This window comes from Ascaphus truei, chromosome 1 (genome assembly GCF_040206685.1).
Source record: "Ascaphus truei isolate aAscTru1 chromosome 1, aAscTru1.hap1, whole genome shotgun sequence".
Lineage (NCBI taxonomy): Eukaryota > Metazoa > Chordata > Amphibia > Anura > Ascaphidae > Ascaphus > Ascaphus truei.
In genome coordinates, this window is record NC_134483.1 from 59,102,696 (window position 1) to 59,127,812 (window position 25,117).

The following is a 25,117-nucleotide window of genomic DNA, read 5'->3' on the forward strand; positions in this document are numbered from 1 at the left end:
GGGGCCTATACTAAACTAAACTTCGATAACTAACTCAGAGGATTTTGAGCAGTTACCGAACGATTCGGCAAGGTTGCTATCCAGAAAGCTCAGATGACCTGCCAAACTCGTTCAGGAAGTGCATCTCCCTGAGTGGTAGCGCTGTGGCTCAAACACACTGAGCGGGGGCTCAAAAACAGCACCAACTTGCATTTTTGAGAAAATCACGCTATTCTGAACTAGCAAGCTTCTCGCCAATTTCATTTCGTCACCCTGTGGGCTATGATGTTTATATGGGGGTGTATTGAATATAATTTGATTCCACCAGAGGATTTAAGAAGCTAATTAAGCAATTGTGCCTGATTTTTTCTGGAGCACCACACAATTATTTCTCATATAAAAAAAAATAAAAAAAATGCTTTTATGTGGGGGCACAGGGGGTGGGTAGGTTTTGTATTGATGATTAGTACATATTGTAATGTTTATTAGGGGCAGAGGGGGTGAGTGAAGGGCCAAGTACCCGCTTCACTCATCCCCTCTGCCCCCAATAAAGCTGCTGTTGTTCCTTAACCCCTTCATTGCCTTAGCGGTTAGCTAAAAAATGCATTTTCATTGCATGGGATTCAAGCCGGGGGTCTCCGGTGCTTATATTAATTGGTATCAGCTCCGGAGACTCCCAGCATCAATCCGATGCAGGAAAAAGGCATGTTTTTGGAAGTCCCCTCCCGCTGCTTTTTGGCAGCTTCTCACCAGCTGCCTGACAACTTTTCCTGGCGGGAGGATTTTGAGAGAAAATCTCTATTCTAGAGCCGCGATTACCCTTGATAAGCTAATCGGGGCTACTAGAATTGCACAAGTTTGAAAACCTGCCGATAAGTGGCTTCTCGCTGCTCGTTTGGCATTTTTTTTTTTCTCGGAAAAAAATTGCGGAACAGGGCTTTTATCGCTGATTTATCTGGGCGTACTGAATATCAGTAGACTTTTTTGTCGAAAAGGCCTCGATAAGTGGCTTATCGGAGCTTAGTGCATATGCCCCATAGGCGGACGCAAAGCACTGATTTTATCACTGCTTTGTGAATAGGCCCCATAGTGTAGTATGTCTGTAAACAATTCCAGATACTTTGGAAGGTCTCATAAATGAACACTCACAATTTATGTGTCTTTGTAATCAGGGCCCGGTGCTAGGCCTAGGAAAAGTAGGCGGTTGTCTAGGGTCACACATTTTGGGGGGTGGCGGAGGCAGGGGGTGATGGTGGCAGAAGATAGGGCAGCAGGAGCAGAGAATGAAGTGTGTCTTGCTGACCCGCTGCTACAGAGGACAGCAGGGGGCCGAGCCCACCCCAGCAGTCCGACCTGGAAGTAAGTGACAACTACTGTACAGACAGGACCTCCACCACTCCACTCCACAGCCAGGTAAGGTGCCCTGTTAGCTCTGCCCCCAAGCTCCGGTGGCCACCCCTCTACAAGTCCTGCTTAGTCTGATTATCTGTTCCTCCCAATCCCTTTAGCTCCACCCCCAGCTCTGTCTTTTAGCTCCTGTTGCAGACTGAGGCGTGGCCCGGCATGCTGTCGGCTTTGGGAACAACTGGAAATAGGACCGGCCCAGGAGGCAATTTCCCCCTTGTGCCCCTGGCCAGCCAGCCCCTGGTCATGACCACAGCAAATACTGGGGTCTTTCAACATGGTACGAGCCAGTCTGGGCTATGGCATAATATTTTTGGTATTACTATTACAAGCTGTAACCTTATTCCTTCAATACTGTATGTTGTCGGTTGTCTTTATTCTGTTGGATGTGACCTATGGGACCTACTCTAGTCATGAGTGCTCTAATAAAGTATATACATTTTTGGGAGCATTAAACTTTCCTTGCGTCGTTGTTGCAAATGCACAAAGATAAGAGCAAACACAGATACTTGGATAATGAGTAGTTTATTGCCTTATAGAATATGATATAAGCGAAAATCAAATCATAGACTCTGCTAGGGGAGGTCCCAAGCAGACTTTATATACACTTTCATATTCATAATCAAACATTGATTAATAGGCAAATTATGATGACGGGATGCATACATTCGGTGATTACGCAGGCTATTCCCTATTCTAAGCCTACCAATTTAACGGTCACTAAACATTAGTAACAACTGCTTAAAAACAACTTAGTACAACAACAAAATATGTCAGGGTACAACAAAACGACAACAACAAAGTACGTCAGGGTACATCTTATCGCTATACTTCTGTGCAACAATAGAATACGTCTTATTCTTATTTGTATCAGTATAGTTCTGGGCATTGAACCATAAGCCGCTTGGCTTTGAGTCTTCTGGTAGCCAAACTGATACACTCGCAACAGACACATTCTTTCTCACAGGAATGATTTCAGGAACACAGCATGAGACACAAGACAGAGACATGACAATACAGACAAAATGGTTTCTGAATACTGCTAATAATTTCATCTCCAGAGACCCCCCCCCCCAATCCATTCCATTAATATATTCATTTAAACAATATTTTATCAACACTTGCAAGGGATCGTCACAATATACTGTTAATATAAAGAGCTGCAGTTGCTTTTCAAGGAGTGGTTATACAGTATCTTCACTGATTGGGTCACTATGTGTGACATATCCTAGTCTTGCCAGAAGACTTCTGTACTCACAACCTTATTATTATTATCGTTTATTTGGGAAGCGCCAACATATTCTGCAGCACGGTACAATGGGGTACAGAGCAATGTATAATAAAAACAGTTACGTATAGGTGAGGATAGACATGCAGAAACAGATGTAATGAGGGCCCTGCTCTTGAGAGCTTACAGTCTAGAGAGAATGAAGGACCATGTTTACAAGAAAGTAAAACGGCTGCTCAATGTAGGATAAGGTATGGCTCATGTTAGAATATAGCCCAGCTTGACAGCTAAAGCCATTAGGTTTGGGGGGAGGGGATTTTACATAGGGTGAAGATTGGTCCACCCACACAGCTAGACCCAATGGGTTTGGAGGGAAATTGGATGTGGATGTAAGGGTGAGTAGGCTTCCTTGTAAAGGTGAGTTTTAGGGAGTTTTTAAACATCTGAAAGCTGGGGGGGAGTCTCATGGTAAGTGGCATAAACATAGTGACTAGTCGCTCACCTAGTAGTAAAGAAAATAAAAAACTTGGTGCATAGGGAAATAATATACTGTAATAACTGACACTTGAACAAGTGACCACCAGGGGTCACTATAAGCCCTAACAATTGCACTCAAAGTTAGTGTGACCCTCTTTTGGTTCTAGTAATTATACAGTTTTCCATCCCTTACCCTGTGCTTATTTGTACAGTGTAACTTTGAGTGCAATTGTTAGGGCTTATAATGACCCCTGGTGGTCACTTGTTCAAGTGTCAGTTCTCATGGTAAGTGGTAGGGATTTCCAGAGACAGGGGGCAGCATAAGTATTTGAGGGTGGGAGTGAGAGGAGGTAATGAGGTGGTAGGGCAGGCGGATGTCGTGGGCAGAACATAGGAGGCGTTTAGTTTAGGTGTGTATTTGGGGGTGAAGGCTGAGATATAAGGGGGGGAGGTGGTGTAGTTGAGACATTTGTAAGTCATTACTAAGGTTTTAAATGTAATTCTAGAGCTTATAGGAAGCCGGTGTAGATACCTACACCTTTTTCCAATAAACTCTATGTCACGCTGTGCTTACCACGGACAAGGAGGGACCCCGAAACTGAGGTGAGAAGAGTAACACCTGCACCCACAGCTACGGGGACACGCCTGGAAAGTGGAAAATAGGCGTCTGGAACCGTACGGGAGTATAAGATAAAGTAAGATACTCGCCGGACGAGAAGGGAGGTTCCAGAAGGATAGTTGGTACCGAGAGCCTGGGGTCCAGAGCCGGGAAGTAGATCAGAATCCGTAAGCCGAGGTAAGAGGTCGGAGAGTTCAGGAGGTCAGGATACTAGCCAAAAGTCGAAGTCCAGAGCGGATCCACAGCCAAGCCGGTTCGGTACACAAAAGATCACTAGAAAAGACAAAGAGACAGGAGCTAAGGCAGGCACGACCGTGGTTAACACTGGTCATACAAAACTATGCTCAGCCAACGAAGAAATGGCTGAGCAGGGTATATGTAAGGAGAGAGACCAATGGGAAGAGGGGGAGGAACGGAGGCGCGATCCCATGGGAGACAGGGATAGGTGGAAATACTGACCCAGCTGATTTGCTTGACGCGCGGCTTGTGAGCGGTGCACGCGCATCAGGCGTGTGCCCCGTGCGGGTGAGGTGCGCGCGGCCTGAGCTGGGGCCGGGAGTCCCTCTCGCGGGAGGAGATAAAGGTGCGCGAACGTGCGCGCGCATGCACGCTTCTAGTGGCAGCCGCGGGAGCTGGGGAAAGAGAGGCCCGCTTGCGGCGGAGATCCTGTGGAGCAGGAGCCGGAGGGCGCTGGGTGAGTTGTGGCCTGGGGGGAACCCTCTTGGGGAGAGGTGTTCCTCTGGGTCTTACACTAGAATTACATTTAAAACCTTAGTAATGACTTACAAAGGTCTCAACGACACCCCCCCCCCCTCTCTTATATGTGTAGTGGAGTGGTGAGTGAGGTAGATGAGTCTAGCAGCAGAATTTTGGAAGGATTGGAGTTGAGAGGCGGGCAAGGGGGATGCCAACTAAGAGAAGGTTGCAGTAATCGAAGCGGGACATGAGGGAGTGAATTAGGATTTTAGTTGTATAATAAGTGAGGAAAGGGCATATCTTGGTGATATTTCGAAGGTGGAAACGCCAGGACTTCGTGATGGACTGAATGTGAGGAATGAAGAAGAGATCAGAGTCAAAGATGACCCCTAAAATCGAGCTTGAGGTGTTGAAGAGATTGGGGTATTATTGACAGTGAGGGAGAATATTGGTGTAGTGGTGGCAGTGGAAGGGAGAAAGATTGTTAATTCGGTTTTGGACATGTAAGCTTCAGGTAGTGGTGAGAAATCAAAGAAGAAATTGTAGAGATACCATTGGAGAAAGGGGGAGAGATCAGGGCAGGACAGATAGATGTACACTACCGACACACTTTATTAAAGTGTGGCCGGTACCGCAAGCCGGGAGATTTCCCGGCTTGCTAGTGGCCGCCCCTCGGCGTGCCGCGCGTCATAGACGCGCGGTCACGCGTCTTCGGGAGCGTGCGCCCCCTGCACGCACGTCCAGGGGCTCCCCGAGGGAGCCCTGGTGTCCCGCGATCGCGGGACAGCGGCAGGGGGTTCCGGGGGACCCGGCGGACCCGGCAGCGGTAGAGAGAGCGCCCCGATCGGAGGGCGCTCTTCCGCTGCTTCGGCGCGCGCCCGTCACTCTCGGGCGCGCGCCAGGCTACTGCTGCGGCCAAGAACGGGCAAATGCTCGAATAAACTTGGCCGCAGCAGTATGTGTCATCGCATTAAGATAATTCTAAAAGCCAAAAGATTGTATTAGTTTACCAAGAGAAGGTGTAGAGTGAGAATAGCAGAGGGCCAAGGACAGAGCCTTGTGGTACTCCAACAGAAAGAGGGAGGGAAGAGAAGCAGACACCAGAGAATAAAACACTGAAGAAGCAGTTGGAAAGGTAGAGTGTGAGCCAGTAGAAGGCTGCATCACGGAGACCAATAGAGGGGATTATGTTTAGGAGAAGGGGGTGATCAACAGTGTCGAAGGCAGTAGAGAGATCCAGGAGAATTAGTATGGATAAATGACTCTTAGGTATAGCTGTATGTGCAGAAGGTCATTGGTCAATTGTGTTAGTGCTGTCTCGGTGGAGTGTATACAATGGAAACCAGATTGCAAATAGTCAAGCAGGGAGTTGGATGAGAGAAAGTGAGTCAGGCGGGTAGAGTAGAGTCTTGTGAGATACAAGTCGCTCCAGTAGCTTGGAAGCAAGGGGGAGAAGAGAGATAGGGCAGTAGTTAGAGGAGGATGAGTCAAGTGAGGGTTTCTTCAGAATAAGAAGATTGGGGGGAAAAAGGCAGCGCACTGCCAAAAAACAGGAGGAGGCTCACAAATAAAATTGAGATTATTTATTCAATAAATGGATCATGACTGACCCCTGGGCAGCAGCAAAAAAACACATCTACGCGTTTCAGACCTTGATAAAGGTCACACGGCCTGAAACGTGTAGGTGTGTTTTTTGCTGCTGCTCCAGGGGTCAGTTATGATCCATTTATTGAATAAATAATCTCAATTTTATTTGTGAGCCTCCTCCTGTTTTTTGGCAGTGCGCTGCCTTTTATTCCAATCTTCCTGTTCATCCTGCTGGGCGGATCAGCACGCCATGTGGAAACCGCAACAGGATCACACTGAAGGACCTTGGAATCAAACTGTGAGTCATTCCTGTTTCCTTCTGCTATTGTGCCAGTTTTATTTGGGACAATCTTTGTACTTTACATGTGTCCCAGTGGGCACTAGGTACTAGTCCCTTAAAATCCCTACAAGGGATGCTGTACTATTAGTACGTTCATTATATAGCGGAGTGGTCCTAGTGGAGAATCAAACATCTATGGGAGGCAATTAATCTTTGAAGCACCGGTCACCCACATCCTTTCTTCAGAATGGGCTTGATGAGTGCATGTTTGAAAGAAGATGGGAATGTTCCAGAGGTGAGAGAGAGGTTTAAAAGGTGAGTTAGGGTGGGGCTTAGTGTGCCAGAGAGGGTGCCGAGGAGATGTTAGGGAATAAGATCAAGGGGGCGGGATGTTTGGCGAGATGAGAGGAGTGTGGAGACGTCATCCTATATCACGGAGGAAAATTAGCTGAGAGTGGATTTAGATGTGCAAGGGGAGATACGTGTTGCGTGTGGAGGTTTCCATGAAGAGATGTCATGTCTAATAGATCAACAATTTCTTCAAAGTGCCATCAGGTGAAAGGTCTATATGGGACCAGAAACATTGTTATTCCACTGTTCTTGGCTGTCACATTAAATGGAGAACTTCATTATGAACTTGTGAGTAGAGCTCTACTTTGGATCTCTGTCTTTGAGGAGACCTGCACTTTGAAGAAATTGTTTGTCTGTGTTGCGTTGGCTGCACAAGCAGGGCTCTCCTCGCCTGAATAACAAATTGAAGTGATAAAGGCGCTCAACGTTTGATCCCTTGTATGATTGTAATAAACAAATGAACAGTATGGGACATAAGGGTATGTGAGAGAAATAGAAGTAAAGTCCCCAAGAGAACCAATAATCCCTGAAGGGCAAGAAAAATGGCTAAAATAACCTAGATCAAGCCCTCATTGAGATGGTTTCTGGACTCACAATAAGTATTCAATAATGAATAATACTCACAAAATCCCCTTTTCCTTGTCCTATGGAGGCGTGCAGCCTGGTAGAGAGATGCTGGTCTCTGGAAGCAAATAGGAAGAAGAGAGAAAACCAGCGCACTGCAAAAGTGGGTCCCAAGCAAATGAATAGTAAAAATCTTCTTTATTTAATCCCTCTAATAGTGGAGGTTAACACCCTCCTACGCGTTTCGTGTAAACATACACTTTATCAAGGAGTATCAATACTCCTTGAGAAAGGGCAGTCTATGCCCGAAACGCATGGTAGGAGTTTCCCCTATTTTTGTTTGTCCTGAGTGTCCTTTTTTATGTAGTTTAATAAAGTTCATCAGTTTTTAATCTCCCCCTGGTGAGTCCTAGTCCTTGGAGTGGCTGCTGCAACGATCTTCAACTTTGTTTCTACTGCATCTCGGATCATGCCCGCGCCGTGGAGTGACCTCACCATTTCCTTTTGGTATACCGGACGTCGAGAGAGAGAGAGCAACGGAGGACGGCAGAAATCATCTACTGTGCACTATTGTTACGCCGGTGCTGCCCGCAGACCAGACTCGTCCCTTATACTGAGGTGGGGACGTATATGTGCATGCACCCACAGCAGAAGGAGCGTGTCCGGAGTGTGGTGTTTTGGCGTTGCCAGGCCAGGTGTGAACAGGTGTAGCAATACTTGCCGGTACCGGTACTGAAGAAGCGAAGTGTTTGCCGTTAGCCAAAAGTCGGGGAGAGAGAGATCCGGAAGGTCGAGGTCCAAGCTGAGGTCGAGGGATGGAAGAAGCTGCAGGGTCAAGAGGGAGCCGGGATCCAGAGCCAAGTAAGTTCGTCCGCCAAGCCGGGTCGTAACCTGAATGCACAAAGACAAAGGGAGAGCCAGAATAGACGTCTGTAGCAGAGACTATGTCGAGCGATGTGAGAGAGGCAGAACAGGCATTAAGTACTGTGGCTGACCAATGGTTAATGGAGGCAGGCCTGGAGGAGCCCTAGGAGCAGTCCAGGATTGGTTTCCATAATAGGCTGCCAGGTGATAAGGTTTAGGGTTAACTAGTAACTAGCGTGTGGGAGGGAGGTGTGGCTTCACTGCAAGAGCAGTGAATAAATTAGCTGGTGCTGGAATGTGTTCCGTAACAGCAGGGGATGCGCGCGCAGAAGCAACGGCAGGCAGCCGAGCACCAGCCCTGCGCGGGGCAGCAGCAGCCCGACGGGGAGGACGGGGAAGTCCCCTCAGCAGGGAGGCCAGGCGAGGAGGGAGCCGCACAGCCGCGGGAGTGGACAGAGGTGAGGGGAGGTCACGCTGCGACCGATGTGACCCCCGAGTCCTCACAGTACCCCCCCTTCAGGGTCGGCCTCAGGACGATCCTTCCATGGCTTGGATGGAAACTTTTTCCGGAAGCGTTTAAGAAGTCCTGGTGCCTGGATGTCACTAAGAGGTACCCAAGACCTCTCCTCGGGTCCGAAACCCTTCCAATGAACCAAGAAATGGACTTTCCCTCTGGAGAGACGGGAATCTAGTATGGTCTGGACCTCGTACTCTTCGTTGCCCTGTATGATCACAGGATCTGGTTTAAGAGTGTGGTCCGGGAACAGAGGGCTAGAGATGAACGGTTTGAGAAGTGATGTATGGAAAACATTAGGAATTCGCATGCTTGGGGGTAGTTGAAGACGGAAAGCCACCGGGTTGACCTGCTCCATGATAGGAAATGGCCCCAGAAACCTATGAGCCAATTTGGGGGAAGGGGTTTTGAGGCGGATATTTCTAATAGACAACCAAACCTTGTCCCCTGGTTTGTAGTTGGGTGCAGGTCGGCGACGGCGGTCAGCCTGGACTTTAGAAGACAGGGAGGCCCTTTGAAGTGCAGATTGAATTCTGGCCCAAGAGTCCTGTAGGAGGGAGATGTGTTCATCCACAGCTGGAACTCCAGAGGAGATCTTGGAAATAGGTAGGCAAGCCGGGTGATAGCCATAATTAATAAAGAAAGGTGTCTCCCCAGTGGATTCATTCCTGGTGGAATTAAAAGGCATACTCAGCACAGGAAAGCAATTCCGTCCAGTCATCCTGGGAGTCAGAGACGAAGCACCTTAAATACTTCTCGAGAGATTGATTGACCCTCTCGGTCTGTCCATTAGACTGAGGGTGATAACCCGAAGAGAAGAAGGAAGCAATGCCCAGTCTTCTTGTGAAGGACCTCCAGAATCTGGAAACTAATTGAGAGCCACGATCCGATACGATGGACGTGGGTATGCCATGGATCCGGAAAATTTATTTGGAGAAAATATCGGCTAGGGCGGGTGAGGAGGGTAATCCTTTGAGAGGAATAAAGTGTGCCATCTTGGAAAACCGATCCACGACTACTAGAATAGTGTTCATGCCATTCGACCTAGGCAATTCGACAATAAAATCCATGGATATGTGGGACCAGGGGCGTTCCGGGATGGATAAGGGCAAAAGAAGACCCTGGGGTCTCTGGCGATGAATCTTGTTGCGTGCACATACCGGACAGGCCCGGGTAAACTCAAGAATAGATTTGGCCATATTGGGCCACCAAAAGGTACGACGGATGAGATCCAAAGTCTTCTTGTAGCCTGGGTGTCCTGCCGAACGGGAAGCATGTCCCCATTCCAGAATCTCCGGAATAAACTTGGCCTCCACGTATAAGGTATCCTTCGGGATCTCAAGATCGCTAGGAAGGTGGCTTTGAGACTTGATGATCCTCTCAAGATTTTTGAATGTAGCGACCGCGAGGATTTTTTGTTTGGGAAGGATAGACTCTGAAGTTTTCTCTGGTCTCTCATCAGAAGAATATTGTCTAGAGAGAGCATCCGCCTTGACGTTTTTAGTGCCGGGAATGTAAGACAAAATAAAATTAAACCTGGAGAAAAATAACGAGCAGCGGGCTTGGCGGGGGCCTAAGCGACGGGCATTCTCAATGTATAAAAGATTTTTGTGGTCCGTGAGAATAGTGAATGGCTCTTTTGACCCCTCCAACAGATGTCTCCATTCCTGAAGTGCCAACTTGACGGCCAAAAGTTCTCTATTGCCTACGTCATAGTTCCTCTCAGCTGGGGAAAACTTCTTCGAGAAAAAACCGCAAGGGTGAAGTTTATCCTGGGGAGAAAACTTTTGGGATAGGACAGCGCCGGGCCCGCAGTCTGAAGCGTCTACCTCTAGGGTGAAAGAAAAATTGGTGTCCAGGGGTCGAAGAATGGGAGCTGAGACAAAAGCTTGTTTTAGTGTTTCAAAAGCTATGACTGCCTTAGGAGACCAAGACGAAGGATCAGCTCCTTTTTGAGTCAGTGCTGTGATCAGGGCGATGATTGTGGAGAAGTTACGAATAAACTTCCGGTAATAATTTGAAAAGCCTAGGAACCGCTGAATAGACTTGAGGGAGTTAGGTTGCGGCCAATCAATTACGGCTTTAAGTTTCTCAGGATCCATGGCCAATCCCTTGTTGGAAATAATATATCCCAGAAAAGAGGTGGTAGACTGGTGAAAGAGACATTTCTCCACTTTGGCAAACAAACGGTTCTATCGGAGACGGGAGAGTAAAAACTTGGTATGGATGATATGTGTAGAGGGAGAAAGGGGGTGGCCCGGTATTAAAGGGGTTGCACCCCATTTGGCCACCCCTGACCCCACCAGGGAGACGAGGGGTTAACTGGACTGAGGTCCAGAAATGTGATTTCACCCCTGTTATAACCTGTAAATGTGTATTTTCCTGTTGCCCCTCTGTTATTGTACCTCAGTTTCTGCACCCACACACTAGAATCCATCCAGGAGCACAAGGGTTAATAGTCCGTTAATACTGTATCTCCAGGTATGGACAAAGCAAAGGAATGTCTCTGAAGCTATCAGGATGACAGATGGCCCTAGAGTCCCAATGGCTAGAACTTAAGTTTTGTTCAAAAGGTTTTATTACCCTCCCTGTCTGTGAGTATGGGGGAGGCGCATTCCATAGCAGTTTTTAAGTGTCCCACTTATCACTGTCCAACACAGGTTATCTTGTCCAAGATCAGGAGGGGTAGCTGGCCTGGCATTCCATTTGCACATGTGGGGCCTCAGAAAGGAGACCCCAGAGTTCTACTGCACATGTGCCAGCTAGCAGGGGGGCCTGTCCTAAAATGTGTTCCCCCATCAAAGATTGGCTGGAGATAATTGCAAACCAATCCCAGGGTCTTAATGTTACAGATAGAGGGACAAAGGGTTTATAACCTGCTGTTTCCCATCTATCCTTTGTCTTCATTTTTGGTCTTCATGCAAAGTCTTCATTCGTTTTCGTTTGCTGATATGGTTATCTGACATCACCTGAATGATTTCCTGACTGCTGAGAGAAATGCTACATCATACTTCTCATTCCCCAACCCCAATGTAAGTGTACTTCTTGTTTGTTACTGCATTATCTGTTGTGTTCACCTTTATTCTAAGGAATAAATACAATTTATTATATCTTAAGCCTCGTTCAGTTCAAACCCAATTATTTTTTGTGTAATATTAATAAGCCTGTGGAAGCTATCGTCACAGGCGTATTAATAAAACTGGTGGCAGCTGGCGGGACTGAACTGGACCTGGATTACAGTATTCTGTGGGGTACTGTGATCCAGTGGGAACTTGATGGTAATTGCAAGTTCCTGGGACTAAAGATATTGAACACACAGTAGTGCAACAAGTAACGCAAGTTGTCACACCACCTCACTGCTGCGACCCAGAACTCAGAGCCATGAGTGAAGCGGAGAACCTCTATTACCTGAGAACTAGAAATCAGCTAAAAGACAAGTGCCGTGCCTATGGACTGGAATATGTGGACCAGGAGGTCGAGGACATGGTTGTTGCAGTCACCGCATATGAAGCTGAGCATCCAGAGGTCCTGGAAGTAGCTCAGCTTGCCCTTTTACAGCCGCCCGGAGATCAGGGACTGAACCCAGTGCCGGGCCGGCAGGATCCCGGGGAGGGACCAAGTGCACCTCCCAGGACAAGTGCAGCAGGAGGGGCACTGATAGCTGCGGCTACCAGCCCGTTTACCCCTGAAATGCTGGCACTGATAACAGCGTGGGGAGACCGAGGGACACCGGAGGAGCGGCTACAGTTTATCTCTATGGCAGTGAACAGACCTGCTTATTGCCCCCCGGTCCGACCCCCCCAAAGATGGACTCCAACTGGACAAGCACAGTCTCACCAAGTATGTGGAGGGCACTGATCAGATTGACATGTTTCTAAGGAACTTTGAAACGCAGTGCCGGCGGTACGGGGTGCTTCCCCAGCATAGGGTTGCACGCCTGGACCCGCTACTCTCCGGCTTGGCTAAGCAGACCTTGATGGCGCTTCCAGATGAGTTTGCTGATGACTATGACCACCTGAAAGAACTTTTGCTGTTTCAGCACGGTTTTACCCCTGAAGCTTACCGGGGTAAGTTCCGGCTGGAGGAGAGGCACCCTCAGGAGACCTATGTCACTTATGTGACCCACATGGCTTTGTACGGGTTACACTGGGTGGAGGGCTCTGAGGCCAAGACTTACCAACGCCTGCTGGACCTCATCTTTCAGGAGCAGCTCATGCAGCAGTGCCCGCCGGCGGTGAGGGCTTTTGTGTATGATAAAAAGCCCAAGACCTACACCGAGGCGGCGAGGATGGCCGATGACTATGTGGTCAGCCGGTCCCAGATGACCGCCAAGGTACCAGCCCAAGTGGTAACCCCAACGGCGCCGGCCAAGAAAGCTGTGAGTACCCCCCAGTGGGCCCAAAAGCCGCCTGCGGGCAGCGGGTCACAGAAGGCGGGAGAGCTCCGGCATGAGCGCCGGTGCTACAATTGCAACAGCACTGGTCACATCAGACCAGATTGCCCGGAACCCCTGCGTTCCAATGGACCCTATCGAGGGCAACGCACCCCAGCTGCGAAGCCGGTAGCCCGCGTGCGGGTGGCTTCCACCAAAGAACCAGGACCGGTCATGGAAACAACTCCCAGCGAGACGTCCCATGTCACCCCTACCCCGGTTTCATCGGTGCCTACAGCCAGGAGCGGCGGACAGCACAGCGCAGACCTGCAGCAGACGGACGGCCGGAGCAAGCATCTCACCCCGGTCACAGTCGGAGACCGGCCAGCAGTCGGCTTGCTTGATTCAGGAGCTGCAGTGACCCTGGTCCGACCTGATATGGTCCGGCCAGAGGAATTGCTCCCAGGCCCTGGGATGCAGATCACTGTGGCTGACGGAGAGCCACGTTTCCTGCAGGTGGCCCGCATCTTTTTGGATTGGGGGGTGGGCAAGGGTGTGCGGGAGGTGGGGGTTTTACCAGGTTTGGATGCTGAAATTCTTTTGGGCAACGACCTGGGACCGATGACCTGCACCTACGACCATGTGCCCCAGCCCGCTGCCGTGGTGGCGGTTACCCGGAGCCAGACCGTGGCAATGCCGGCGGTGGCCACCCCAGTCCCCCAGCCTTTGGGACCAACGTTAGCGGAGGGCACAGAGGAGCCCGGGGAGGTAGCCAGGATCAGTTGCAACCACAGGCTGACTTACTGTTTCCCCTTACCTTGTCCCCTTCCCATGATTGGGGGGTGGCCAGATTTAGGAGCCCAGTTTAGGGAGGCAGTGAAGGCAGACCCTACCCTGGCCAACGTGAGACTTCGGGCGTCCGAATCTCAGGCAGGGGAGGGCACTGAGCGCTGCCTATGGCATAAAGGACTCCTATACAGAGAAGAAGGGAACCCGGGGATAGAGAAGGGATTGACCGGTAAGCGACAGCTAGTAGTGCCCCAGGGGTACCGACAGCAATTGTTACGGGTAGCTCACTCTATTCCGTTAGCGGGACATCAGGGGGTCACCAGGACGCGAGCCCGGTTATTGCAGCGTTACTTCTGGCCGGGGGCATCCAGGGATGCGGCTGATTTCTGCCGCTCCTGTGATGCCTGCCAGCGAGTGGGTAAGGCGGGCGACCGTGTGAAGGCACCCCTGAAACCCCTACCGATAATAGGGGAACCCTTCCAGAAGGTAGCGATGGACCTGATAGGACCCCTCATGATTCCTAGCAGGTCAGGGAAGCGCTACATCCTCACGGTGGTGGATTTTGCCACCCGGTACCCTGAGGCGGTAGCGCTGGGCACCATAAGTGCCAAGACAGTGGCAGCAGCTTTGCTGAACATTTTTGCTAGGGTAGATTTCCCTAGTGAGATCCTAACTGATCAGGGGTCGCAGTTCATGAGTGAACTGTTACATTGTCTCTGGGATGCTTGCGGTGTACAGCACCGGCGCACTACCCCTTACCATCCCCAAACGAACGGATTATGTGAGAGGTTTAATGGTACCCTGAAGCAGATGCTTCGGACCTTTATAGAGGCGGAGGGGAAAGACTGGGAGATTCACCTGCAGCACTTGCTGTTTGCGTACCGAGAGGTACCGCAAGAATCTACAGGCTTCTCCCCCTTCGAGCTACTATATGGCAGCAGGGTACGTGGACCTCTGGACCTCTTCCGTGAGGGATGGGAGGGGGAGACTACTGCTACTGATGCTTCAGTGATCCAGTATGTAGTAGATCTCAGAGACCGGTTAGAGATGCTTATGGGGGTGGCCCAGGACCACCTCAGTGCTGCTCAGACCAAGCAGAAGCAATGGTATGACCAGCAGGCCCGTAGCAGAGAATTCATCCCAGGACAGCAGGTGCTTGTTCTCAAACTCACTCGGGAGAACAAGCTGATGGCTGCCTGGTCGGGACCGTACCCGGTTATCCGAAAGGTGAATGAGTGCAACTATGTTGTACAGGTAGTGCCTGAGAGGCACAAGACATATCACATTAATATGTTAAAGGAATACAGAGCACCGAGTATGGGAGCAGTAATGGCCATTTGTAGCCCACTGCTGGAGGATCTGGCGAGCAATGCTCTGCCTGATCTCCTAGGGGAGGCAAAGCAAGGAAACACTGTTGAGCAGGTAGAGATCGGGGCACAGTTGAGTGCTAGGCAGAAGGGAGAAGCCAGGGACATGCTAGCTCAGTATAGCGCCCTCTTCACTGACATGCCAGGGACCACACATCTCACCAAACACCCAGTACACACAGGGGACCTGCAGCCTCTATAGAGTGTCAGCAGAGGTCAAGACAAGTATGGAGAGAGAGATTGAGGAGATGCTGACCCTAGGGGTAATTACTCCGTCCCAGAGCCCTTGGGCAAGTCCAGTAGTCCTAGTGCCTAAGAAGGACAAAACCACCAGGTTTTGTGTGGACTACCGGTTGCTCAACGCTGGGACGGTGTCAGATGCTTACCCCATGCCCCGCATGGATGAGTTACTAGATGAACTCACGGGGGCAAAGTATCTGACCACCATGGATCTGAGCAAAGGCTATTGGCAGATTCCCCTGACCCTGGAGGCTAGGGAGAAGTCAGCATTCATCACTCCAAGTGGCCTCTATGAGTTTTTGGTGATGCCATTTGGGATGAAGAATGCCCCGGCTACCTTCCAACGCCTGGTCAATAGGTTACTGGAAGGGATGCAGAGCTATGCCAGGGCTTACTTAGATGACATTGCTGTCTTTAGTAATTCCTGGGAATCCCACATAGGACATGTAGCTGCGGTGCTGGATAGGATCAGGGAGGCTGGGCTTACCTTAAAACCCACTAAGTGTATGGTAGGGATGGCAGAAGTCCTGTACTTAGGGCACAGGGTGGGTGGAGGGCATCTCAAACCAGAGCCAGCCAAGGTAGAAGCCATAGTTCAGTGGCCTGTTCCAAAAACCAAGAAACAGGTCATGGCATTTTTGGGCACCGCAGGGTACTATAGGAAATTTGTCTCACAGTACAGCGCCGTGGCCAAACCCCTGACTGATCTGACTAAGAAGCAACTGCCTGTGCTTATTACCTGGTCTCCTGCCTGTGAAACTGCTTTCCAGGCCCTGAAAACTGCGCTTGCTGAGGCCCCCATCCTGGCTACCCCAGACTATACCAAGCGTTTTCTTATTCAGACTGATGCCTCAGACTTTGGTGTGGGGGCTGTGTTGAGCCAGGTGGGGGACGACGGCAAAGAGCACCCTGTGGTGTATCTCAGTCGCAAACTGCTCCCCAGGGAGGTGGCATATGCCACCATTGAAAAGGAGTGCCTGGCCATTGTGTGGGCACTCAAAAAGCTCCAGCCCTATGTCTATGGGAGGGCTTTCACGGTCATTACAGACCACAACCCCCTGAGTTGGCTACAGAGGGTATCAGGGGAAAATGCCAAACTGCTGAGATGGAGCTTGGCGTTGCAAGAATTTGAATTTACCATTCAGCACAAAAAGGGCAGTGAAAACAGCAATGCTGATGGACTTTCACGCCAGGACTATCCCTCTGAGGCTGAATTCATTAATGGTGCCAGCAGTGCCCCCCTTCCCGTTAGGGGCAGTGGGCCACAGGACACGCCTTAAGAAGGGGAGGTGTAGAGGGAGAAAGGGGGTGGCCCGGTATTAAAGGGGTTGCATCCCATTTGGCCACCCCTGACCCCACCAGGGAGACGAGGGGTTAACTGGACTGAGGTCCAGAAATGTGATTTCACCCCTGTTATAACCTGTAAATGTGTATTTTCCTGTTGCCCCTCTGTTATTGTACCTCAGTTTCTGCACCCACACACTAGAATCCATCCGGGAGCACAAGGGTTAATAGTCCATTAATACTGTGTCTCCAGGTATGGACAAAGCAAAGGAATGTCTCTGAAGCTATCAGGATGACAGATGGCCCTAGAGTCCCAATGGCTAGAACTTAAGTTTTGTTCAAAAGGTTTTATTACCCTCCCTGTCTGTGAGTATGGGGGAGGCGCATTCCATAGCAGTTTTTAAGTGTCCCACTTATCACTGTCCAACACAGGTTATCTTGTCCAAGATCCGGAGGGGTAGCTGGCCTGGCATTCCATTTGCACATGTGGGGCCTCAGAAAGGAGACCCCAGAGTTCTACTGCACATGTGCCAGCTAGCAGGGGGGCCTGTCCTAAAATGTGTTCCCCCATCAAAGATTGGCTGGAGATAATTGCAAACCAATCCCAGGGTCTTAATGTTACAGATAGAGGGACAAAGGGTTTATAACCTGCTGTTTCCCATCTATCCTTTGTCTTCATTTTTGGTCTTCATGCAAAGTCTTCATTCGTTTTCGTTTGCTGATATGGTTATCTGACATCACCTGAATGATTTCCTGACTGCTGAGAGAAATGCTACATCATACTTCTCATTCCCCAACCCCAATGTAAGTGTACTTCTTGTTTGTTACTGCATTATCTGTTGTGTTCACCTTTATTCTAAGGAATAAATACAATTTATTATATCTTAAGCCTCGTTCAGTTCAAACACAATTATTTTTTGTGTAATATTAATAAGCCTGTGGAAGCTATCGTCACAATATGGTCCTGTAGATTCTTGGAAAAGATAAGGATGTCATCCAAATAAACAATTACAAACTGATTAAGGACATCCCGAAATACGTCATTGATAAAGTCCTGAAAAACCGTCGGAACGTTGCATAATCCGAAAGGCATCACGAGATACTCGTAGTGGCCGATACAGGTGTTGAAGGCAGTCTTCCATTCGTCGCCCTCCCGGATGCGAATGAGATTATACGCCCTGCGAAGGTCAAGCTTGGAGAACATGTTACCACCTTGAAATCTGTTGAATAATTCAGAAATGAGAGGAAGTGGGTAACGGTTCTTCACCATGATGCGGTTCAGTCCCCGGTAATCAATACACGGTCTGAGAGTACCGTCCTTTTTCTTGACGAAGAAGAATCCAGCTCCTGCGGGTGAATTGGAGTGCCGAATAAAGCTCCGTTTTAGGTTCTCATGGATATATTCGTTCAGGGCTCAGGAAGAGAGAGAGGGTAGGATTTGGATTTGGGCAATGTGTATCCAGGTACCAAGTCTATAGGACAATCGTAAGATCTGTGAGGAGGTAGTAGTTCGGATTGGGTTTTGCAGAAGACATCCAGAAAAGCAGCATACTGAGCGGGCAATCCTCCCCTAGGGTTGGATGCATTCGCCAGCAGTCGAGGCGGAAGTACGGCTGGTGGAAACGGCTCCTCCGACCTCGACCTCCAAGCAATAGGATCTTGGGATGTCCAGTTGATGAGAGGATTGTGCTTCTGTAACCAGGGTAAACCGAGAGTGATCGGAGTTTCAGGGGCATGGATTACATCAAAGGCCAAGGTCTCCTTGTGTGAATGAGAGGAAAGGTTGATGGGGCAAGTCTCCAAGGAAATATATGCCGGGGTGAGCGGACGCTCGTCAATCCCGACCAAGGCAACGGGAGACTTCTTCCTAACGAGTGGAATCTGGTTCTTTTCAGAGAAGGCTTGGTCCATGAAATTTCCTCCCGCGCCGGAATCGATAAATGCCGCAGTGGAGGTACGGAAGGTAGGACCCGAGAGAGTGACAGGAATGGTCAATTTCTTGGGAAGTTCCTTCCTGGAAAGGGGACAAGGAGATTTAGCACCCAGGGAGAGCCCCTTCGTACTCACTGGGTTTGGTCGTTTCCCGGGCGTAGTGGACATTCACGGATCAGATGCTCGGAGGATCCGCAGTGATAACATAGTCCATCGACTTGGCTAGCTTGCTGTATTGGTGTCCGGGAACGCTGGACTCCAAGTTGCATCGGCTCCGGAGCCTCCAAAGCAGGTAGTGGGGTGATGGCAGGTCCTGTGGTTGGAGAGAATCTCGGAAAAGGAGCACGGAAGGGTGTAAATCGGGGAAGCTGGCGTTGGAGGTGACATACCTGAAGGCGCTGATCCACTCGTTTGGCCTGGGAGATGAGTTCCTCCAGAAGCCCTGGCCTGGGTTGGGAGGCGAGCTCGTCCTTGACGGAATCTGTTAAGCCTCGCCAGAAGACTGAGACTAAAGCCTCCTGGCCCCATCGTGTCTCAGCTGCTATGCTCCTGAACTCCAAGGCGTACTGGGCCACGGAACGACGTCTCTGGGAAAGTTCAAGCAAAGAGTCGGAGGCAGTTTCTTGGCGTGTGGGGGTATCGAAGACCTGTCGAAAGTCTCGTCTAAAGGCTGCGTAATCACGGGTGATATTGGGACGGAGTTCCCAAATTGGGGAGGCCCATGCCAGTGCTTTCCCTGTAAGCAGGCTGTACACATATGCCACTTTCTTGCGACCAGTGGAGTACTGCTGTGGAGCCATCTCAAACTGGATCTCGCACTGATTGAGAAAACCGCGACAGGCGTGTGGATCCCCTACATACGGTTTAGGTGCTGGGATCTTCGGGCCGGAAGTCACGGCAGTACCCGGTTCTGGCGACAGTGGCGGTGCGGTCCCAGGTGGTGCCTGAAAAGAAACGTCCTGTACCTGTTGAGTGAGGAGAGCCATTTGGTCAGTTAGGGCCTGGACTTGTTGATACATGGCCGTCATCATGGAGGCCATGTCAGTCTGGTCTGCGTCTTGTGGGCTCGACATAATGTTACGCCGGTGCTGCCCGCAGACCAGACTCGTCCCTTATACTGAGGTGGGGACGTATATGTGCACGCACCCGCAGCAGAAGGAGCGTGTCCGGAGTGTGGTGTTTTGGCGTTGCCAGGCCAGGTGTGAACAGGTGTAGCAATACTTGCCGGTACCGGTACTGAAGAAGCGAAGTGTTTGCCGTTAGCCAAAAGTCGGGGAGAGAGAGATCCGGAAGGTCGAGGTCCAAGCTGAGGTCGAGGGATGGAAGAAGCTGCAGGGTCAAGAGGGAGCCGGGATCCAGAGCCAGGTAAGTTCGTCCGCCAAGCGGGTCATAATCTGAATGCACAAAGACAAAAGGAGAGCCAGAATAGATGTCTGTAGCAGAGACTATGTCGAGCGATGTGAGAGAGGCAGAAAAGGCATTAAGTACTGTGGCAGACCAATGGTTAATGGAGGCAGGCCTGGAGGAGCCCTAGGAGCAGTCCAGGATTGATTTCCATAATAGGCTGCCAGGTGATAAGGTTTAGGGTTAACTAGTAACCAGCGTGTAGGAGGGAGGTGTGGCTTCACTGCAAGAGCAGTGAATAAATTAGCTGGAATGTGTTCCGTAACAGCAGGGGATGCGCGCGCAGAAGCAACGGCAGGCAGCCGAGCACCAGCCCTGCGCGGGGCAGCAGCAGCCCGACGGGGAGGACGGGGAAGTCCCCTCAGCAGGGAGGCCGGGCGAGGAGGGAGCTGCACAGCCGCGGGAGTGGACAGAGGTGAGGGGAGGTCACGCTGCGACCGACGTGACCCCCGAGTCCTCACAACTACACAGTAACTGGTTTCACTATATACAGACTTGCTAGCAGTATCTCTCCAACTCTCTCTGCCCTTCATACTCCATTAGTCTCCTTCATTGTCACATTAGGCTTTTTTTTGGCAGTGGGTTGTCTGTCTTGGAGCTATACAGACGGGATTTTCTATTTTCTGTAAGCTCCATAGGGCCTGAAAAATGTCTCTGTAAAGTGCTACGTAAAAAACTAGCAGCGCTATACAAAAACATGCTAGATAATATCTATATATAAAGAGACATGGTGACAAAACCCAGAAAGTCCTTGAGTGAAATCCCACAGTAAAGTCGGACAAAAAAAAAATCAAACTGAAAAAGCTATGTCCCCTCAGAGCTGAAGTCTATGACGTCTATGAATCCAGAAAGTCTCCCTTCTTGCTAGGACCAGAATTCTATTGCTCCCTCTCCAGGAAGGGTCTACATATTCTATACCCTTCAAAGTCAGTCCTTGTGGGTTGGATTGGTGATGTAGACTCAACATCAGGAAATATTATGTGTAAGGAACTTTTTCTAATGTCCAAATGCTCCAAGATCCATACATTAAAATGTCATGTGGTCCTACCCACATATTGCAACCCACGGGGACATTCCCAGAGGTAGACAACATGGTCCGTTTTGCAATTTATGTACTGTATTAGGCTATTTGAAAACTCACAAGAGAAGGGCGAAATTCCGGCGCTACTGCGCATGACAGACTCCACAGGTTCCCGGATGGATTCCGGGCAACGACAACACTCCAAGACGAAGCCCTAGTAAGAGGGTGAAACGCGTAGAGGAGGAGATCGTGGTGTAGCCCCAGTGTGTTGTCGTTGCCAATAAAGTTTGTTGAATCCATCCGGGAACCTGTGGAGTCTGTCATGCGCAGTAGCGCCGGAATTTCTCCCTTCTCTTGTATCTACATTGATAGCTGCACGCAGGAGCGGTTTACAGAGAGGAGCGGGACCCAGACCAGGAGCTGAGTTTTAGGTAAGGGTCATTGCCTTGCTCAGATACTCCGGTCACTCTCGTGGCCCGTTATAGCTCCCTCTCATAGCCCCCCATGACGATATTGACACCTTAGGTGCTTTTTGCTACTAACCGAAGCGCATGACATATTTTCTTGCAAATATTTGAAAACTCACACCTGGGTGCTTAGATTTAAAATAAAACCTATATCTGGAGAAAAAGTACAAACTTTGCACATAGTGCAACCATTAAAGCCTTTTGGCTGTTTTAGCCAACTTTGCCTTGGATTTTTTAGAGTCTTAAAGGTGCTGGGAGCTAGTTTATTTTTCAAGTTAGGGGCCCTCCTACTGTAAAAAATGACAATGGGGTAAGTCAAAATATTTCCCCCTAACCTTCTTTTACATATTGCTATAAAAATGTTAATTCCAAGGGACTGTAATGAGAATTAGGTGATATGGCACATATCACACAGTAACCATATTCACATCACATAACTTGAAAATAAAAATGATTACCATCAGATGAACCTGAATTTGGATCATAAACTCTATAGTTTGTTGTCAGAACATTTCATCACTGCCAGTACATGCATTTATTATCACAATTATTGTACAAGGAAAACCACATCAAGCTTTTTCAACTAATTTAGTAGATAGTCCAGTGGGACCGAGTATATGATTTTCCAATGGAAACTGTTTTGTTTTGTTAATGATGTAAGCTTTTCACGTATTGACCCATGTTTCCATTTTATTTTGTACTCGGAATATAATACAATGTTACGTGGATATAGTTAACTGATATGCTTACAGCTGTAACAAGGAACATTATGAACAAAACTCTATTTGCAAATGATTAACAAAATAAATTGTGTAGACAATTAAAAATACATTTTACACACTGCAATTAGTAGTATAATTGGATATTTATAATATTAACCAGATGGCCAATTTGAAATTCAAAACATGTCACACTCATACAGTATAACAGTAGGAAATGACAAGATATTAGCAATGTAGAGTTATATTTTACTGGGGTTTTGCATTTTGTTATTTGCCTTCAACAATTCTGATTGAAAATAGTAATGTATTCTTTATTTCTGACTATGCCATTTATACTGTAGCCTACTTTCCCAATATTTTTATGTAATTAAACTTTTGTGCTGTTTGGTTTGGAAGTATAGTGTACATGTTTTAAATACCTCAATCAATATATTGTATTCCTTCTTGATATATTGTTTCTAAATGAATACATTATTAATTTTATTTCTGAGTCCAATTTATTGTCTCTGTTTGGTTCGTAGTTAAATGATGTGGGCTGCATGGCATTGCATGCTGCTAATCTGACATTTGTGTCAGTAATGTACAGTAACTCCAAAATTAAAAATAATTTATAATGCTATCAGTTTAATATTGACCTAGGATCCGTGAATGAATCTGAAAAAAAGTGTGCATGCTGCAAATGCCTACAGCTAATATAAGCAGCTTGTTAATTACGTTTCTAACGCTACGGAAAAGCAAAATAAAGGCATAGGGAGAAATAGAATTTGATTTCTTGTTTTTCTTCCCACTGACTCAGAGGCCTTTTAATGAAGCTGTGAGCATGGCATTTTCAGGTGACAATAGCTGTTATTAAACGGATTTACATTTACCACATTCATTAAGCTCTTTTTGTCTGTCCAAACTGTCAAACAAATTATTTTAATGCAATTTTGTTCCGGCTGTGCAATTCCATGTTATATGCAAATAAAACAAACTCTCAAAATTGCATATTCACAGGATATACATTAAGCTCCAAGTTTGCTGATAGCCCATAATGCCATGTCAAGGAAACTTGTCTCCCTCATATACAGAAGGTGAAATCAGACTTTTGCTGGAGCGGAGAGACAAAACACACTTGTGTGGGCCACAGCTTAAAGAATGCAAGGAGAGTCCCTGGTGGGTCTTGAACCCTGGTCACGTTCACTGCACTGCACACTGCACATTTCTCACTGTGCTGTGGTATGACACTGGGACTGTTGATCTCTGCAGAGAACTGTCTCAAGGCTGCTGCTTACTTCGTCACCAGCACCTGTCCCTTATCAGCAGCCAGACCTATTTAAACCTCGCTTTCCTGTTCCTATTAAGTGTTTATTGTTTTTTTTCCCTGTAGACAAGCTCGCTGCCTCAGCCTGTTCCTTCCTGTTGCCAGACCGCTTTGAACCTTACTACGCTTGCACCTCTCCAGCCCTGACCTCTGCATGTTTCCTGACCATCACTACCAGCCCTGACCTCTGCCTGTTTCCTGACCATCGCTACCAGAGGCCTGTTTCCTGACCATCGATACCAGTCCTGACCTCTGCCTGTTTCCTGACCATCTCTACCAGCCCTGACAGGGTCCCTCTGTACCGGGGTTCCCAGAATAGAGATGCCGGTATCTTCAGAGCGTTTGGACTCCCGGTTCTTTTTAGGCCTATGGAACCACAGAGATACTTCCTTGTCCTGCACACGGTGCATCAGTTCATCAAACGTAGGAGGATGCTGCCTGTTTCCTGACCATCGCTACCAGTCCTGACCTCTGCCTGTTTCCTGACCATCGCTACCAGCCCTGAACTCTGCCTGTTTCCTGACCATCACTACCAGCCCTGACCTCTCTTGGCCTGTTTCTTGACAATCGCTACCAGCCCTGACCTCTCTTGGCCTGTTTCCTGACCATCACTACACAGCCCTGACCTCTGCCTGTTTCCTGACCATCGCTACCAGCCAGGACCTCTGCCTGTTTCCTGACCATCACTACACAGCCCTGACCTCTGCCTGTTTCCTGACCATCGCTACCAGCCAGGACCTCTGCCTGTTTCCTGACCATCGCTACCAGCCCTGACCTCTGCCTGTTTCCTGACCATCGCTACCAGCCCATACCTCTGCCTGTTTCTTGACCATCGCTACCAGCCCTGACCTCTGCCTGTTTCCTGACCATCGCTACCAGCCCTGACCTCTGCCTGACCATCGATCTCCACCTGCTAGCCTGTCACATACATGGGATTCCAGCCCTGCCAACTTTTTAAATGGTCTTCTTGATGGGATATGAAGTTATTAAATATAATTTAATCTGGATAAAAGATGTCCTGCGAAATGCATTACTTCCCTTTTCCTTGTAATATTTATTTTCAGGTGCCACTTCTAATAATAGTCAAATACCTACCAATTTTGTTTGTTGTCAGTGGTCACTCTAAGTGTTAAAATGACATTTAATTTTTTTGTGACATTGCAATGTACAATGTCTTTATTAAATATATTTACCATAATCAAGAGACTTCCAATTCATGTTGGAACATCTATTTTGTTATCATGTCACCAGGGGAAACAATAAAGCCAGCAGAGCTCATTGCAATCCAAGATCAGCAGCAGGATTCAAATCCAGAGAAGCTGTACTTTCAAACACTCACCATTAAGTGCAATTTATCCCTTTTTTGCTTTATATTTTATTCATATATTGTCATTAAAATTTGATCTATTTTAAGGTGTTGGTCTCTTGCGATTCTGTTTACTATACAGGTTTTCACATTTTAGACAACACAGAGGTTCCCTCCCCCAAGAAGCTGTATACACACACACACACACACACACACACACACACACACACACACACACACACACACACACACACACACACACACACACACACACACACACACACACACACACACACACACACACACACACGCTTTATTACTGCAATCTTATGACCTAAATCATCAAG

General features: G+C 48.5%; 1 long non-coding RNA gene across 5 annotated transcripts; it reads left to right on the forward strand.

Annotated features, from left to right (window-relative positions):
• Nucleotides 1-8,376: 8,376 nt before the first annotated feature.
• On the forward strand, nt 8,377-24,873 carry LOC142488354 (uncharacterized). Of its 5 annotated transcripts, none has more exons than XR_012799399.1 (3): nt 8,377-8,507; nt 20,770-20,933; nt 23,531-24,873. It is a non-coding gene; the product is annotated as an uncharacterized LOC142488354 (long non-coding RNA). The 5 variants fall into 5 exon arrangements; XR_012799398.1 differs by lacking the exon at nt 8,377-8,507 and adding an exon at nt 20,236-20,366; XR_012799396.1 differs by lacking the exon at nt 20,770-20,933.
• Nucleotides 24,874-25,117: the final 244 nt, after the last annotated feature.